General features: G+C 43.3%; 1 protein-coding gene and 1 long non-coding RNA gene across 2 annotated transcripts in view; one reads left to right on the forward strand and one right to left on the reverse strand.

The window, feature by feature from the left end:
- EXD3 (exonuclease 3'-5' domain containing 3) overlaps positions 1 to 18,177 on the forward strand; it is a 392,849-nt gene that overhangs the window by 71,168 nt on the left and 303,504 nt on the right. The gene's annotated exons all lie outside the window — the stretch shown is intronic.
- LOC149463490 (uncharacterized) lies at positions 11,988 to 16,269 on the reverse strand. Its single transcript, XR_016312434.1, has 2 exons — positions 16,072 to 16,269; positions 11,988 to 12,384 (listed from the first exon to the last, which is right to left on the reverse strand). It is a non-coding gene; the product is annotated as an uncharacterized LOC149463490 (long non-coding RNA).

Here is an 18,177-nt window from a genome sequence, read left to right on the forward strand (position 1 = left end):
TCTCTGTGGGAGATAATAAATACCTGTGAGTGTTACTCTTAGCCTGAATGAACTTAACTGGAAAAAATATACAAACACTCCCAGTGCCCTGAGGACTTCTACAAAACTCAATTGTATGTAGACAGTATAAACCAATAGTATGTCTTTAACTTGAACACTTTGCCATTGCAGCCTTCCTCAGATAGGGGAATCTTAATTACTGTAGGAAAAGCAAACAGGAGGGCACAAACACCTAGTGCATTACCAAAAAACAATGATTAAAAATAGATACAAAGGTCAAATCTATACTCGCAAAAGAGAGCATTGAGGAAGGAGGTGTGTGTCCCGAAACTCGTTAGCTTGCCAATCAAGTGGTGCATTGGACCAGGGGACACTTCACCAGCACTGGATCTGGGTTTGGTGCGATACAGTGCTTGCATTCTTTCTCTTTTGCGAGTATGATTTTTGTTATTGTGTTTATTTTTAATGTAAAAAGTTTTTAGGTAATACACTAGGCTTTTGCACCCTCCTGTTTGCTTTTCCCACAGGAAAAAACATATCTGATTCTAGGGCCACTTTAATCTGTACTTGCTTTTAAAATATAAAACCCCTTCAGTGGGACTGTATTGATCTTTCTCTTTAAACCTATTTGGGGATGGTCATAGTATTGAGAGTACTACAGCTCAACTTTGGAATCCACTGAAATCAATGTGTACTAATGATTATCTCATGTGGTCATTCCTGTGAGTTTAAGAAGGCCAAAAATTCTCAACATAATAGGTTTCAGAAGTAAGAATCCACTCTGGCATTCACTGCCTCTGCCTCTTCTGGAACTGGGATTTTATCCCTCCTCGCATTCTGCGTCTTTGTTTTCAAATTCCGTCCATAGCCCAACACAGTCAGGTCTGCTGCTTTCAGATGAAACTGAAGCTGAGGCTGGGAATTTGGCAGAGTCCATTGCGTGGAAGAGGCAGGAGTAGGAGGACGAGCCAAAATCCCAAGACTCTCTCTCCCGATTTTTTTTCTTTTTTTTTCTCTCTGTCTTATTTTGTTTTTGTTTAAATAATTGAACAATTTGCCAATATTAATTTGGCTGCTGGTTTTTGAAATTTCTTTGCATGGCGCCGAAGGAAGATTCCTGTGAGATAATCTGATTGGCTTCACAAGCTTTAAGTACCGGAGAGGAACGTACAACTTATTTGGGCCTCAGAAAAAGCTTTCATCTCATGTTGTTTTTGATACGATAGAATTTCTGCTGCTAGCATGGCTGTTCTATGGATTGTGCCTGGGGCTAAAGGTTAGAGCTAAGGGTAAAATGAGGTAAAGTAGGTTCAGGTAAATGTTTTACTTGGGGACTATTGAAGTTGGAGGGAGTATTGTATGTGTAACAGTATATAACAGCCATGGTATCTTTTAAGAACCCAAAAGTAAGGGGCTGTAAAAAATCACGGACCATCTCTGGCTCCATTCACAGCTGTGCGGTCCTGGAATGCATGAAAAACGCACATTGTGCTTGTTTTGCCTTTAATTGTTAATGACATCCCAAACGTGAGAAGCAAACATATTTAAACCAAAACATGGCAAAATGCTGTGGCTGCTTTGAAATCAATGTGCTGCCCTATGTGTGTTGCACAAAAAACATGCCTAAGTGTGCAAAAATCTGCGCTCCCACTATGCTAGGTGAGGTGTGAATGGGGCCTCTACTGATAACAAAGCTCAAATCGTTGTAATTCTTGAAAAATAACAAAAAAATAGTGGACAAAAAATGCGATCTTTTGCCTCTGATAGTCATACAAATGTCTAAGACAGGGGTGCTGAACCTGTGGCTTGTGAGCCACATGTTGCCCTCGGAACCCTCTGATGTGGCCCTTGACCTTAAACCAATTACCTGTTATATCCTGAGTATTGGTGTGCTTTCTGAAAGCACACCAAAACTTCTGAATGCAGCAGTTTTGGTGCACTTTCAGAAAGTGCACCCTACCTGCAAGATATAATAGAAGTCTATGGCAAAGCGCAGAAAAGACACAGGTGCACTGCGCTGCACCCGTGGTGCAGATAAATTACAGCGCATGAGTGTGAAAGCAGCCTTATAAGGGTCTCAGGAGAGTAAGGGCTTGTCTACATTTGCGGTTTGGGGGGTGGTAAATCCCCATAATTGAGATGTGTTTTACCACACACCCTCAATCACTGGTGTAGTGTCAGGGGTCACAATGGCAATCCCGCCCCATGTTCCAGGGGGGCTGTGCAGCCTCCCTGTCACATTCTGTTTTACACTTGGACAGGAGGGGTTGGGGCAGTATATACAGGAAATTATGCTCTCCATTTTCCTGCTTCTCCTCCTCTCACCCGCATACAACGGAAATAAAAAAAAGTCGGAATTCCAAACCATTTCCTTTTATTGTGGCCCTCGACCGGTTACCAGATCACTTAAGTGGCCCTCACGCTTCAAAAGGTTGAGCACCCTGGTCCAAGAGTTGTGGCTTCTCCTCCATAGCATGTAATAGCTGTTGATATAGGAAGCAGGCACAATGTACTTCCCGTTGATTGAAAAGTAAATGGTTAGTTATAGGAGGGAATTTCGGCAGGCTGTCATTACCTCTATTGTGTTTTCCCCTTGCCGTGATATGCCATTGAGCTGCCTGAGAAATACCTTCTTTCTCTGGGCATGGAAATCATGGCCAATATGAATGGACCCTTAAGGTTGTGGGCCTCCATAAGATCTTAAAGGAGGACACAAACAACAAATTACTGTTCGTGTCATGTTTTGAAGATTCATATCTAATTGAAGAGAAGTAGCATATCAGCAGAGTTCATCACATTAAAAACCTAAAGGGTAATTCCACTTTCATGGGGAAAAAATAGCAAATTAAAAAAAAAATCTTGCATATACAAATGCTACGCAAGCCGTATTCTAATTAAATGTTATTTAAAATTAACTTTCATTTAAAATCTGCAGCACTGTCATTCTCTGTAAAATTCGATGTGATTTTGCAACCTGGAGGTCTTCTGTGCACAGCTGTTATACAGAACATTCCCAGAAATGTAAGTTCCTGCTTGTGTGATTGGCTCCTTGATTTTCCCATAATGGCACCAAAATAGTCAGATATTAGACCTCTTTTGCAACAAATATGTAATTTATGTTGAGATTCCCCAAAGGGTTAATTACTTCTAAAGGGATGCAGACACTGCAACTTTGCTAATTAGAACACTGCAAGTGCATCAGCGGATTGATAATGAAAAAGGCACTTCATTCTCTTTGCAAATTGTGTTCAGGCAGCTGCTGACACCCACGGCTGCCTGAATACCTACCCAGTGACTGTATTTAATTGGGTTCAGGCACTCTTTGGCCAACAGTTTGCCATCCTTCAATCTTTCAATGGAAGTTTGGAATCGGCTGAAATTTGAGCCGTGTTTGGCCAGCTTATTAACAGCTTATATTTAGTGATTTAAAGCACTCTACCATAAGAAACTTAGAAACACATTTGTTTATGTCATAGGTTTTCCTTTTCACCATCATATTAATGGAACGCAAGCACAATGTTTGGTCTCATGGCCCTAGCACTGCATTTTGGGAGGACAGGGGAGTGTGCATGTGTGTCCCAAACTTCATCCTTGGATTTTCAGCAAGGCACAGGATGCAATTAGATCTGCTCATGTATGCAGAGAATACTATACTAACCACAGCATACAAAGCCATCCACAACACTGTCCCTACCTACATCCAGGGATGGACTGACAACTCATGTGGCCACCGGGCAATAGGGGATCATGGGGCCCGTGTCCTTGCCCAAACTCAAAAAAGCCTATGAAAAAGGTACCAGGGGCATCTCATGGGGTCCCCTACTGACCCTGGGCCCTCGGGCAGTGCCCAAGTTTCCAAATGGTTAGTCTACCCCTGCCTACATCACCATCCTCATCTGCAGATATCGTCTAATTCGCCCGCTGTGCTCCTCCCAAGGCATCTGACTCTGTAGCTCCCTCATCACCTCTTCCCACGCTCTCCTCCAAAACTTCTCCAGAGCCTCTCCCATCCTCTGAAACTCCATACTGCAGTATGTCCAGTCAGCCCCCACCCTGTCTGCCTTTAGGTGATCTTTGAAAACTCACTTATTCAGGGAAGCCTACACCACCTCCACCTAAGAACTGTACTTGACCCACCACCATCAGAACATCACCTACGCCCATCACCTTTCGTACCACACCCCCCCCCCCATCCCTTTCTTTAGATTGTAAGCTCCGCAAGCAGGGCCCTCCTATTCCTTCTGTACTGAAATGTATTGTAATTGTACTGTCTCCTTTATATTGTAAAGCGCTGCGCAAACTGTTGGCGCTATATAAATCCTGTATTATAATAATACTGTATAGACACTGAAGGGTGCCAATTGTATAAGCTTTTTTCAGTATTTGGGGGGTGTTTTCTTCCAAGGATAGCGTGGTGGACAGCCTTTCTGGGAAATCACCAGTTGCCTACATTCTCTGTTTCTCTCAGTAGAGGTTTCTTTAAACAAGTGTCAGAATTGGTGGCCATGTGCTGGGGGCTGGATTTTGTAGGTTTAATTGTACAGATTTCTTGGCTTTCCTTTTTATCGTTTATCTGCGGGAAGTGCGGCCATCCTAGTGAAAACACACACACATGCCGAGTGTTTACCGGAGCACATAATACAAGTAAACATCGTTACTATTGTAAGCAAACTCACAGGCTATAAAAGCTGTCAAGCCTCAGCCATTTCCTCCCCTGGAAGTCTTAGAACTTCTGGGGTGTTGACATAGTTCATCAGCTGAAGGTTACATACTGATTCCATAGTCAAACATTTGTTGGAATCTTTTGCCACCATCTCAAGGGTCAACTTAATTTGTGAACTGCTATTGCTGTTTAGGAAGCTTGTATTGCTTCTGAGCTTACCATACACACACATATAATATTTTTTTTTCAGCCTGTTGAAAAATACCTGACAGAATGATTCCTCCATCCTCTCTATGCAGCGGGACTGGATGAATCTCTTGCTGTTTCTGTTGGATTTTCACAGAAAACCACTCCAGCTGTCAAAATAACCTATTGGATGCAGCAGCTTTTCGGCTGACAATTTTCTGCCTGGCTCCTTCGATTTTTTTAGTTGAGGGATGTCGGGAGGGAGGCTGCCAGCAAGGCAACTTGCTGAGTGAATTCTGCTTAAAGCTGTCAACTTCCTGATAAACCACAGTGGCTAAGTGTTAGCACTTCATCCTGGCAGCACTAGGGTCGTTGGTTCAAATCCCAGCCAGAGCACTATCTGCACAGAGTTTGCATGTTCTCCCAGTGCCTGCGTGAGTTTCCTCCGGGTACTCTGGTTTCCTCCGACACTCCAAAGACATGCTGGTAGGTTAATTTGCTACTGCCTAAATTGGCCCTAGTATGTGTATGTATGAATGTGAGTTAATAGTAATGAAAATTAACCACTTGCCTACCGGGCACTTATACCCCTTTCTTTACCAGGCCAATTTTCAGCTTTCAGCGCTGTCACACTTTGATTGACAATTGCGCGGTCATGCAAGATTGTACCCATATGAAATTTTTATCATTTTTTTCTCACAAATAGAGCTTTCTTTTGGTGGTACTTAATCGCCGCTGGGTGCTTTACTTTTTGCACTATAAAAAAGTGTGCAAAAAAAAAAAAAAGTTTCTTTGTTTCTATTATAAAAGTTTTCAAACAGGTAATTTTTCTCCTTCACTGATGTGCGTTGATGAGGCAGCACTGATGGGCACTGATAAGCAGCACTGAAGGGCACTGATAAGCAGCACTAATGAGGTGTCACGGATAGGCGGCACTGATGATGGGTACTGATAGACAGCACTGACTGGCATCACTACTGGGCACTGACTGGCGGCACTGCTAGGCATTGACTGGCGCAACTGCTGGGCACTGACTGGCACAACCGCTAGGCACTGACTGGTGGCACTGACTGGCAGCACTGCTGGGCTGCATTGATGGGCACAGGTGGGTGGCACTGGTGGGCACAGGTGGGTGGCACTGCTGGGCACAGGTGGGTGGCACTGCTGGGCACAGGTGGGTGGCACTGCTGGGTGGCACTGGTGGGCACAGGTGGGTGCACTGCTGGGCACAGGTGGGCGGAGCTAGTGGGCGGCACTGCTGGGTACAAGTTGGCGGAACTGGTTGGTGGTGCTGCTGGGCACCGATCATCAGTGCCCTGTTGATCGGTGCCGTTCCCTGCTCTGACAACTGCTGGTTCTCGGCAGTACTTTCCTCACAATCAGACAGCATGAGGAAAGTGCAGCCGATAACCGGCAATTGCATTTCCCGGTGATCAGCGTGTCATTGGACACGGCTGATCACGTGGTAAAAGGCCGCTGTGATTGGCCTTTTACCACATCACGTGATCAACTGTGTCCGTAGGACAGAGCGATCACGGAGACCTCCGGGGGCGTGCAGGAGAGCGCGTTCTGGGAGGACGTCATATAATGCCCTCCCAGAACTAGCCGGCTGCAGTGTAGCCGTCATTCGGCTATCTGCGGTTGGCAAGTAGTTAAGAGGTTACAATAATTTTTCCATGACCGAAAGAAAATTCGGAAGTGATGTAATGTATTTGTATTGCATATTCGGACGAAAACTGTTCTGATTAAAAGAAAATCATACGGACTGGTATCGTACAAGAAACATTTTCGTACTTGTCCCTTCAAATAATTTTGGACGAAAGTTGTGTACGAACAATCAAATTATCGTACGATCACTTCGAAATCGGTATTTTTCGTATGATTTTCTGATTGAGTTTATTATGCTTTAGGGAGTGCTTGACAATGGCTGTGAATTTCCAGAGCCATGATATCACCCATATGCTCCCACTCACTGACAATGGAGAGCTGGAGCTGCAGGACTGACTGGAGTGAATAAAAAATAGGTAAGTGAGCCCATTTTTTACACAGATTAGGCCTGATCGGTAGGAACACAGAGCGGAGAACATTTTTAGGAATGGTTAACATTAGCCTTATCTTCCACTTTAATAAATTGTAGAGCCACCCTTCAAAGCTTTGCATTTGTGTCATGGTCTTTTCTAAACAAAAAAAAGTCCACACAAATTACTTTTACATTATGAATTTAAATTCAGATTAAGCCGATCCATCTGTTATGTGTTGATCTGTGAGACTGCATCCTCTTCCCAATGAATCTACTGTGCAACTTCCCTCTCACACTCCAGTATGTGTTGGTGGGGCTCACAGAGAGGAGATGCTTAAACTAGTGAACATGTTTGCCCACAGTTAATCTAACTCGCATTACGAGTGATTAGGAAAGTATTTTTGCCAGCCGCCATCTAGACTCTGCCAGGCAAGACATATTCAGGAACACACAGGAGTGGGGGTGGACGTTGATTAGCTAGAGATTCAGAATGTTATCCTTTAAAGATAGAGAATTCTTATAAAGAATCCTTTGGCATTAGTCAGCCTTAAACCCGGCCAGCGATGGACATGGATTCAGGGAAGCAGAAACTTGGATTAAACCCCCGGCTGAAATGCTTTAGTGTTCTGTAAATAATGTTAATGTTGTAGTTCCTGTAGAAACAAAAAATTAATTTAAAATGAATCAGATTTTCTGCCTGAGGTTATTACAGAGATACAAACACCGTACCATTATAAAATTTGCATAATGGGGTGGAGGGCCATTTATAAATGTTTTCATACAACTTTCACCCAGGATTCTCACATTTTTCTCCCTGGATTCTATTGGAAAAACTATCTTTTATTTCGGCTTACGACATGTCAGCTGAAATCAGGCTTGCAGTGGCAGCTCTGTAAGTTGATGGATAGGAAGGAGAAGTACTTTAGTGGGAGTCTGTCCTGGGTGGGCGACACCAGTATTTTATATCATTGCACAGAGCAGGTAAGTATAAACCCCTTTTTATTTTATTAAAACTTTAACTCCAAGTTTAGTGATTAGAGTTGAATTATATTTGTACATGCTTATATTGGTCCAGCTTGGCTCAATGTAATCCAGGGGGTGATGGGGATGGTGTAAATAACTGTAGTAGTCGTCGTACATACAGTGAGAGCCGTGATCTTCCAGGTCCTGTGCGAACTGCTTCCCTTCTGCACACTGAACGTGGGGGGTGTTGTTTGTCCCCTGCTCCAGTAATAGAATGCCTCGTATTTTTTTCAATGAATACAAAGCATTCTCTGATTGGATGAGGTGGAGGGGCAGGAGCCTTGACTTCACGATATCTCATCCATACACAGAACACCTTGTATTCATTGAATAAAATACAAGGTGTTCTATATATGGTGGATCAATATACATATCTTCCAGCACACTATGGATCTTAAAATGATGCCAAAAAGGCGTGCCTGCCAAAGGGAGCCCCAAAATGTTCCACTCTTCCGCTATGATGTGATCACTTTGAATAAAAATTTTGGACATTAATTGAAGATCCATGGTGTGCTGGCAAAAATGTGTATTGATCTGTGAAATTTCTAGTCTTCAGTTGGATGTAGCTGCAGCAGCTGTTATCCTTAAACCTATCTACTGTACCAGGAACATGTGTGATGGGAATATTGATAATATGGTGGAGGTGCTGAGTGAGAGACCCCCTGTGGTTAGTGTGCAGAGGGGAAACTGCTTACACATAGCTAGGAAGATCATGGTTCTCACTGTATGTGGCAGAGACTGCTACAGTAATTTGCAGCATCCCCAGTGGTCCTCTGGATATATGATATAGGTATTTACATTGAGCCAAAGTGGACCAATATAAGCATGCAAAAATAATTATTCCTGCAGTTTTGCTTTAATCACTAGACTAGACTGGAAAACTATAAGTTTTCCTAACACCAAAAGAAAAATGGTGACAGGAGGGGGCACAGCCTGTGATTGACAACCTTAGCTCTGTTTGTGTGTGTGTAGGTGGGTGTGCTCCCCTTCCTTTCCCCTCCCCTCCAGTCAGCTCTCATCTCTGCTCACTGTGTGTAACTTCAATTCCCCACCCTGTTTTTAAGAGCTGAGATATTCTGTGTAAATTCTTCAATTTGAATGGATATAGGGGACAGACAGCTGTAGATAAACAGGTAAAACGTATGCAAGAGAACAGTGTCAGTGCTTTTTTTTTTATATCATTGATCACTGTATTGGTGTCACTGGGGATGTCATTGACACCAAGTCAGTTCCCCCCAGTGTCAAAATGCCCACCTCAGTCCCGCTATAAGTCACTGATCGCTGCCATTACTAGAAAAAAAAAATCCTGTGTATATACTGCCATTTGTAAATGCTATAACTTTCATGTAAACCAGTTAATTTACACTTATTGGGATTTTTTTTTTTTAGCAAAGACATGTAGCAGAATACATTTTTCCCTAAATTTATGATGAGATTTAATTTTTCAAATTTTTTTACTGGACAGATCGAAGTATAGTTTTTTTTTTAATTGTTTTAAATTGTCTGTCTTTTTTTTTTTTTTTTTAATAGCGCAAAAAATTAAAAATGCACAAGTGATAAAATACCACCGAAAGAAGGCTCTATTTGTGGGGGGAAAAAAGGACGTAAGTTGTCAGTTAAAGTGACAGAGCACTGTATCACAAATAATGGCCTGGTCAGGCATGGGGGGTAAATCTGCTGGAGGGCAAGTGGTTAATGAAATAGTTTCTTACTATGTTTTTCTGCCTCCTTGTAACATCCTCTGTGATCTCCTGGACTCCTCCTTTTCCCCCCTCTCACTTCTGTTTGTTGGGAAGGAGCAGTACACATTAGTTGTGGTCATATACACTGCTCTATTCATGATACAAAACCCATAGAGTATCTTAAGAGTGAGCAAGGTGGCTACATTTTTACATACATTTGGGACCATGAAGGACAAAAACGTAGCCACCCTGTAAAAAAGAAAAGTCAGATCATAGCAGCACAAAAAAGGAGTTTGGAAATTTGAAGGATGCTGAGAGCAATAAAATGTAATTTTTTGGGTTGACAATACATACTTGAATAGTTTTTTTAGTCTCCCTTTAAGATTTAGTGTAGCAGAACAATGGTGGGAGATGGAGGCGTGTTGTTAACTATGCTAGCTCCGCTTTCTGACCACTTATAAAAACAGGACGATGTGCTACATGCACTTTGTCCCTGGAGAACCAAAAAAGTTTTTGGGTGAGATTTCTTTTAAACCGTGCAGCTTAGTTGCTTCCCCGTCTCCCAGTGTTTGGACAGTGATGAAGTCATCCCTCAGCTTTTACAACCTGTCAGTTGTTTCCTGTCAGCACATGTGCATGCAACGACATTTCATTGGTTCCAAATGCTGTCCCTACCAGGCAGAATGTGGCTTTATAGGAAATTACTATGGTTTGATACCAACTCAAGTTCACTCACTGACAGTTGCCATATAAAAATATTATTTTTTTTTAATGAATAAAAAAGTGCTTTAAGTGGTGTTAAATATAATGTAGAAGAATAAATGGACTATGTTGTTGTACAGTCTTGTTAATGGTGTGCTGTGACCTCTGACCAGTCTTTACACCATGTCATAAAACACAAGGAGGCCAGAAGTGTCTCCACAACGCATCTGAGCAACAAGGGAAGGCACATTTGTGTTTTATTTATTTCAGTTATTTATATAGCGCCGTCAATTTACTCAGCACTTTACATATATATTGTACATTCACATCAGTCCCTAACCCTCAAGGGGCGTACAATCTAAGGTCCCTAACTTACATCCATACACATACTAGGGCCAATTTAGACAGGAGCCAATTAACCTACCAGCATGTCTTTGGAGTGTGGGAGGAAACTGGAGTACCCAGAGGAAACCCACGCAGGCACAGGGAGATCATGCAAACTCCAGGCAGGTGGTGCCGTGGTTGGGATTCGAACCAACGACCCTAGTACTGCCAGGTGGAAGTGCTAACCATTTAGCCACTGTGCTGCTCCAAACTGCAAGTTGTGGATTTAATTGGATTAATGTGCTGCAGTGTCATTGAAAATAAAAAGCTGTTTTAGCACACCTTAACCCACAAGTGTTATCGCAGCACATGAATGTGAACAATATTTTAGAGCAAGGGTCTCCAAATTTTCTAAACAAAGAGCCAGTTTACTGCCCTTCAAATTTTAGGGGGGCCGAACTGTGGCCAGTGGGAGAAGAAAATGTACTGGTGTCAATGGGAGTAAACCATGCCCCATCATTGTTATTAGGGGGAGTAATAGTGCCCCATCGTTGATGTCAATGGGAGGAATAGAGCCCCATCATTGGTATCCGTGGGAAGAATAATGCCCTATCATTGGTATCAGTGGAAAGAATAATGCGCCATCATTGGTATCAGTATGAGGAATAGTACCCCATCATTGTTAGGAGGAGTAATAGTGCCCCATCATTGGTATCATTGGGAAGAGTAATGCCCCGTCACATAGGTATCAGTATGAGGAATAGTACCCCATCATTGTTAGGAAAAGTAATAGTGCGCCATCATTGGTGTCAGTGGGAGGAATAGTGCCTTATTGTTGGTGTCAGTGGGAGGTATAATGTCCCATCATTGGTATCAGTGGGAAGAATAATGCCCCATCATTGGTATCAGTATGAGGAATAGTTCCCCATCATTGTTAGGAGTAATAGTGTCCCATCATTGGTGTCAGTGGGAGGAATAGTGCCCAGTTGTTGGTGTCAGTGGGAGGAATAGTGCCCCATCATTGTTATCAGTAGGAGGAATAGTGCCCCATCATTGGTATCAGTGGGAGGAATATTGCTTTATCATTGGTGTCAATATGAGGAATAGTACCCCATCGTTGGTACAAATGGGAGGAATCGAGCCCCATCATTGGTGTCAGTGGGAAGAATAATGCCCCATCACTGGTATCAGTATGAGGAATAGTACCCCATCATTGTTAGGAGGAGTAAGAGTATCCCATCGTTGATACAAATAGGAGGGATAGAGCCCCATCATTGGTGTTGATTTAGAGGAGGACTAAATGTCAGGTGATTATCTGCTCCTGTCCTAATTTATCACGCTGGCTAGCTCTGGAATGTGCGCACATAAAGAAACTCACACTGAAACGTTTGGTCTGTGAAAACTTCTCTAATTTATTGAAATGAAAAAGAGAGTTTATATATGTAAAATAATGCGAACATCACATGAGAACAGCATTCGCATTATATTAGTCATTGATTGGTCACTTTACACGAAAACAACCTTCTCCAGAGTATAGGCGTGATCTTCTTCTATAAGTCTTATCTATAGAAAGAAAAACATTCCTTTGTCTTCAAGTCCACATGATGGGAGGGGGTTGGTGAGCAGACATTTCTTGAGCAAGGAGAACTACAAAGACCAGCAGACAAATATACACACAAAGATGAACAAAACAGAACCAGCGCTCAAATCTTCATGCAAACCAAGGACATCTCAAAATGCCAACTGAAGAGGTGCTGCCCTTCTGAGATCGGGTAATCTGGCCACTAGTGGAAAAAAAACAAACAAGGGCGCACTCTCATCGTGCATTACCGTGGTAATCCAGGTATTTATTAATAAAAAGGATTATATACTTACAAACCAATGTGATAAAAAAGCAGTAAGGTGGTCCACAAAAACAGTCACAATATGGCTGTGTCTAGTGATGCGGATATGCTAACGCGTTTCGGGAGCTGTACCCCCTTCCTCAGAGCTACAAGCTTCATTTTTATATTTAATAAAAACTCTTTTCTTATTATTTATAGTTTTTTTTTTTTTTAACTTTGACCATAAGCCGCATAGGTTTGATTTTTAGCCTTTTAAACTTGTTGCCCATGGGAATATATTTTGCAGTGTGTTCACACACAGTCTTTTTTAAGAACTCACATTTCTGTGTTGTGTTCATCAATGCCAATATTCTCTCCCATTCTAAGTCTTGGAGAGCAGCTCTCAGTCTTGGAAAATTAGCTCTCTTGCAATTGAGCATTTTTATTTTTCCCGTATGTGCGCCCTGTTTACAGCTAACAATAAATGAAATCATGTTATGGTCACAGCTACCCAGATGTTTTAACATTCGTAATAAGCTCTGCATGGTTTGAGATTACCAGTTCCAGCAGAGCATCATTCCTAGTTGGGGCCTCTATAAACTGTACCATAAAATTGTCCTGTAGTAGGTTTAAAGTTTTTTGCCCTTTAACTATTCCTGCAGTACCATTACTCCAGTCAATTTCCGGGTACTTAAAATCCCCCATTATTATCACTGTCCCAGCCCTTTCGATCTGTGCAAGGAGCTGAGTTTCTACCTCCTCATTAACACTGGGAGGCCTATAACAAACTCTAATGATTACCTGTGTAGTGCGCACCCCCATGTGCAGTTACATCCATAATACTTCAGACTCATCACACTCTCCATCAACTAGGTCCTCTTTCACACTCACTCTGAGATCACTTCTCACATAGAGACAGACACCACCACCTTTCCTATTCAACCTGTCTCTCCGAAAGAGAACATAGCCAGGAATATTAATGGCACAGTCATGTGAAGAATGAAGCCAAGATTCAGCAATACCAATTTAATCATAGTTCTCTTCATGCACCAAAGCTTCCAACTCGCCAATTTTGCTTGGCAGACTTCTGGCATTGGTGAACAAACACTTTAATTCATTGACACCTTGTTCACACGTATTTTGCATATTTTTTATTTTCATACAAATGGTACCAATTCCACTGGTTCTTTGTAACATGGGAACCTTCTTTTCATCTGCCATAGCCTCCCTACCATCTTTCCCCATTCCACCCACCAATAAGTACTGACCCTTGTCTGATCTGTCTACCCCGTTATTTATTTATTTCAGGTACTTATATAGCGCTGTCAATTTACGCAGCGCTTTACATATATGTTATACATTCACATCAGTCCCTAACCCTCAAGGGGTGTACAATCTAAGGTCCCTAACTTACATTCATACATACACATACTAGGGACAATTTAGACAGGAGCCAATTAACCTACCAGCATGTCTTTGGAGTGTGGGAGGAAACCAAAGTACCCGGAGGAAACCCACGCAGACACAGGGAGAACATGCAAACTCCAGGCAGGTGGTGCTGTGGCTGGGATATAATCTAGTTCTCCCTCCCCCGTCAATCCTAGTTTAAATACTCCTCCAACCTTCCCATAAACCTCTCCTCTAGCACAGCAGACCCCCATCCATTTAGGTGCAGACCATCCCTAGCATATAGGTTGCACCCCAATGAAAAGTCAGCCCAGTGCTCTAGAAACCCAAATCCTTCCCTCTTACACCAGGTTTTCAGCCATGCATTGAGTTCACTAATCACCTCCTGTCTCCTGATTTGCACATGGAACAGGTAATATTTCAGAGAATATTACCTTGGCGGTCCTTCCCTTCAACTTGCAACCTAGTTCTTTAAATTGATTCTTAAGGAGCCTCCACCTTCAATGTATTCTATCATTGGTTCCAACATGAACCAAGACAGCTGGGTCATGCCCAACCCCTCCCAGTAATTTATCAACCCGGTCCACCATAGGCCGAACCCTGGCACCAGGCAAACCATTCGGTTGAGGCGACCCTGGCGACAAATTATTCAATCAGTCCTTCTGATTATAGAATCCCCTACTACCACCAGCTGTCTAGGCCTTCCTGCACTACCCTTACCACCCCTCCCAGATGGTCTGCTCTCCCGGCTGTTAGAGATAGCAGTGACATCCAGGGCTGCCACCCCTGAGCTTGCCACCCCCACATCTTCACCCAACTTGGCAAATCTTTTTGGGTGCACAAACCCAGGGCCGGCTTTCCTTTTCTGTGAGCCCCTACCACTCCCTCTCATTACAGTAACCCATCTTCATACCTGATAATCCTGATTAGCCCCTCCACATCAGTCCCGTTAGCTACCTACTCAGAGAGCAGAAGACCCCTTTCAAGGTTGACGTTCTGCTCAGTGTTACAACTTGCTCCTCCAGATCTCTAACGCGAGTTTCCAGTAGGGCAAGCTGCTCACATCTGTCGCAGCGGTATCCATCTTGGAGCTAATGCTCCATTGCTGCATACATGCAGCACACTGTGCACTGCACAAAACCTTCCACCCTGCTAGCACACATTATCCCAGTTACAATATAAACATGAAATATCAGTTGTCACTTACAGGTTAGTAGACTCCTGTTATAATCTCCTGTTTTCCACCCTGGTTTTTTAACTCCACTTATCAAATGTCCACTTAGTCAAAGGTCCGGCAAGCAAAATACAGGCAAGATCAGAGTGAGCTCTACAGCAAGTTTTATATAGAACCTGAATCACCTGTGACCAATTAACCCCCTCCCCTTAATTAGCAGATTGAAGGAAGACAAGGAAAAGAAGAAAAAAAAAATGCTATTGTTGGTATCAGTGGAAGGGATAGTGCCCAGTTGTTGGTATCAGTGATGGAATAGTGCCCGATCATTGGTGTCAGTGGAATAGTGCCCCGTCATTGGTGTCAGTGGTAGGAATAGTGCCCCATCATTGGTGTCAGTGGGAGAAATAGTGCCCCATCATTGGGATCAATGGGAAGAATAATGCCTTGTTGTTCGAGTCAGTGGATTGAATGGTGCCCCAAGGGCTGGATAAAGGTAAGCAGAGGGCCACATCTGGTCCCCAAGTCACAGTTTGGAGACCACTGTTTTTGAGGGTCACAATACAAATTGTATCAAATATGTTGTTTTCCTAATAACTGAATTGCAGCTATTCCATGAAAGGAGAAGTGACCTGTTCCTAGTCAGCAAACAGATGGGAAACTTTCATGCTTTTAAGTTCTAATCTAGAGAGCTGGTTTGACACGCTATCCCTTAATATGGTGAACAAATATGAATTCTATACAGTGGAGGTCTTTTAAGCTGGAATTTGAGCAGTCTGTTTTTCCCAGACCAGACAGCGGTTGTTACAGTAAGCAATTATCAATTTTCCCAATATTAAGACATCTTCTACTTGGACAAACAGTACGTGCTTAGAAGAAGATTTGGCTGGCTCTTCCCCCATCGTCCGTTTGTTAGTTTATGATTGGCAACTGGCTGCAGAGATTTTCCAGCAGTTTCCAGAGATTTTTGGAGGTCAGAAGAGCTTTTTATCATTCTGAAGGTAAAATGCAACTTTAGGAAAAAAAACAACCTAAATATACAATTGGAACACAAATGTGGGAACTGTTACCTGCCAAAGTCATTCTGTTGGGAAAGTCTTGTGATTCTCATTTCCCTACGACCACATGTTGTCAGCATGTTGTTTGCTGGTATGGCTTTGCAGCTTCATGTGTCACCTGTCCGCTCATTAGTAGAGTAGGTCACCTTGGCTCCTCGTCCATGGAGCAGGCCAGAAGTAGAAAGGTGGCAAAGAAAGTTGCAAAGCAGAAGCAAGCAATAGTGAAGCCCCCTTCCTGGCTGTGCGGTAGAAATCCTTTGGGATTTAAAAAAAAAAGTTCATATATAGTCAGCTAGTTCTGTTTTCAAATGCATTTCATTTTTATTAAATACATAGCTGATCTAAACTGTGTCACATAGCTCAACTTTATTGGCCATGTGTGGCCGACCAAATAGTGACAAGAGGGTTAAGTTATAGGGTTGTTTTCCAGAGGGGAGGGGTGGCAGAGAGGGATTGCAAGCTGCCGGAAGCTGTTTGGCTTTAACAATTTGTACAGATGGTTTCAGTTTGCCCAGCTCCCCAGCTCTGTCTGTTCCTCCTGCTCTTTATTTGTAGGAATTTAACCAGCACAAAATTATGCAAATACGTCCACTTTTTCTATTTGCTCGCTCCAACTTCATGGGAACATATGTGCGTGTGCCAGTCTGTTTCTCTGTACTCTTGTTTTCTGCCCTTGTATGTATACCCATGGCAGTAAACCCTTATCCAGTCTAGAATCCCATTTTTGTGTCTGATGCAACTGATGCCAAGCTCATCTGTGAGCTTCAAAATCTTTTACTGAGAAACGGTCATGGTTAAAGAGTAACTCCACTTTTGTTGAGAAAAGAACATGATCAATGTGATCAATGTACGCTGCAGGGTTTTCAACAAACTTTGTTGCAGATTCCTACCTTTTGTTATTCTGATAAAGTAGCTGTTTGTCTGTGTCCATGTGCGGAGTGAATGTAAATGGGAGTGATTTTTATTATTCTCAATCAGCTGCTGCAGGGTTCTAATAAGGAAAGTGGCAGGATCTGCATCCCTTTTAGATGTGATTTCCCTTTGGGAGTATCTCACCAAAAATGACATTTTTGTTGCAGATGATTCCCAAAATCTGACTTTTATCTTAGTGCAGACTTCTGGGAAAATCAGGAGGCTAACAGATAAGCAGGGAATTACATTTCTGGGGGGGTGTTCCATACCCCATCTGCTGTTGTCATATTGCATTTTACAGTGCTGCAGATTTTTTGCTCCATAAGATGCACTTTTTTCCCTCAAAAAAATGTGGGAAAATGTCTGTGCATCTTATGGAGCGAATATGGAGCAGCCGGTCTGGTATTCCCCCTCTCACCCGTCACCACCGCCATGTTAGAATATCGGGCCGGCCGCTTGGCTCTGCTGTGCAGAAGAACCTGCACCTCGGTCCAGCGGTGTCCTGCTTTCACCGGCTGTCTTCTCTCCCTGGCATCTTTAGTATGGGCACCCAGCTGTGACCGCTTGCGGCTTCACAGCCGGGTGCCCACTGCGCATGCTCGAGAAGTGCTGTGCTTTGTGAATGGCCTTTTAGTCTTCTGGGACCTGTCACGTGTCCCACAAGACTACAGAGAGGACAACTCCTCGGAAGTGGGAGTGGGTACCTGTCAAATTTGGGTACCCACCCCCCCTGCTCCCCAAAGGTCTGCGGTGTCTGGTCATCTGTAGTATGTCCGCAGTCTCTGGTCATCTTTAGTATGTCCACAGTCTCTGGTCATCTCCTGTACTATGTTTGCAGTCTCTGGTCATCTCCTGTACTCTGTCCGCAGTCTCTGGTCATCTCCTGTACTCTGTCCGCAGTCTCTGGTCATCTCCTGTACTCTGTCCGCAGTCTCTGGTCATCTCCTGTACTCTGTCCGCAGTCTCTGGTCATCTCCTGTACTCTGTCCGCAGTCTCTGGTCATCTCCTGTACTCTGTCCGCAGTCTCTGGTCATCTCCTGTACTCTGTCCGCAGTCTCTGGTCATCTCCTGTACTCTGTCCGCAGTCTCTGGTCATCTCCTGTACTCTTTCCGCAGTCTCTGGTCATCTCCTGTACTGTGTCCGCAGTCTCTGGTCATCTCCTGTACTGTGTCTGCAGTCTCTGGTCATCTCCTGTACCATGTCT

Source organism: Staurois parvus, unplaced genomic scaffold (genome assembly GCF_062004578.1).
Source record: "Staurois parvus isolate SC_StPar_1 unplaced genomic scaffold, SC_StPar_1.0 ptg000154l, whole genome shotgun sequence".
Classification (NCBI taxonomy): Eukaryota; Metazoa; Chordata; class Amphibia; order Anura; family Ranidae; genus Staurois; species Staurois parvus.